Raw genomic sequence first — 892 nt, 5'->3', positions numbered from 1 at the left:
GGCTCTGTCCACCGTGCCGCCCCGCAGTCGCAACACCACCGCATGCACAGCAGGCAGCCACGCCGCAGCAGCAACCAGCGCCAACACCAAAAACAGCGCCGCACGCACAGCCGCAGCGGCCCTGCGCCGCACACGGTGCCGGCCGCGCAGACACGCACCCACCGCAGACCACATCCACAAACCAAACAGATAACGATAGAGCTGTCGCGGTGTATTGCACTCGCCCCGTCGACCGTAGCTCCTGCTTCGCAGATCCCTTTCTACAAATGGCAAATCAAGAGACACTATTCCGATAGATCGATATCCCACCACTACTAGTCCCAATACTGCAATTAATCACTAACACCTTGAAACGATAGTTGTGCTGGCCAAGCCAAAGTATCTCTAACTGCTCGGTCAGAGAAAAAAAAGACAGAAACAACAGCAAATGAACACAGTGGCACACAGAGGCATCCGTTCACAGACAGTCCCCACCGAAGCACAATCACCGACAAAAAGAAGCGCATACACAATCACGCCAGTAACACCATCGTCCTCCCACCGCCCACGCAGCCCCACACAACCACCATGCAGAGTGGCAGGATCCCGGCAAAAAGACAAACATGACCATTGGAACCGCTCGTGCAACCAAACATTTCTACCACAGAGCAGTCCTGATGCCGCGAAAGACACACAAGGACCGAGACAGACCCACGTGGCAGCGTTACAACCGGCGACCATCAAGCGCTTCCGAGGATGTAATGGTGACACGGGAGAGGAGTGGGGGACTCGCCGTTCGCCAGCAGTCAAGGCGGCGTTCCTCCCTCACGTGGGTCGGCATTGCAAAACAAACAGCGGCACCATAAGCACACACAGCACACACAGAAGGAAGCATGAAGAAGTGCGGTGGCGA

General features: G+C 56.3%; 1 non-coding gene across 1 annotated transcript; it reads right to left on the bottom strand.

Annotated features, from left to right (window-relative positions):
- Positions 1-777: 777 nt before the first annotated feature.
- On the bottom strand, positions 778-843 carry Tc00.1047053500069.10. Its single transcript, XR_008255162.1, has one exon. It is a non-coding gene; the product is annotated as a C/D small nucleolar RNA (snoRNA), TB8C3C3, 3' partial (small nucleolar RNA).
- Positions 844-892: the final 49 nt, after the last annotated feature.

This window comes from Trypanosoma cruzi, assembly GCF_000209065.1.
Source record: "Trypanosoma cruzi strain CL Brener chromosome Unknown tcruzi_1047053500069, whole genome shotgun sequence".
NCBI classification, from domain to species: Eukaryota; Euglenozoa; class Kinetoplastea; order Trypanosomatida; family Trypanosomatidae; genus Trypanosoma; species Trypanosoma cruzi.
Note: the sequence above shows the minus strand (reverse complement) of the source record. Positions and strands in the feature narration are given on the sequence as shown.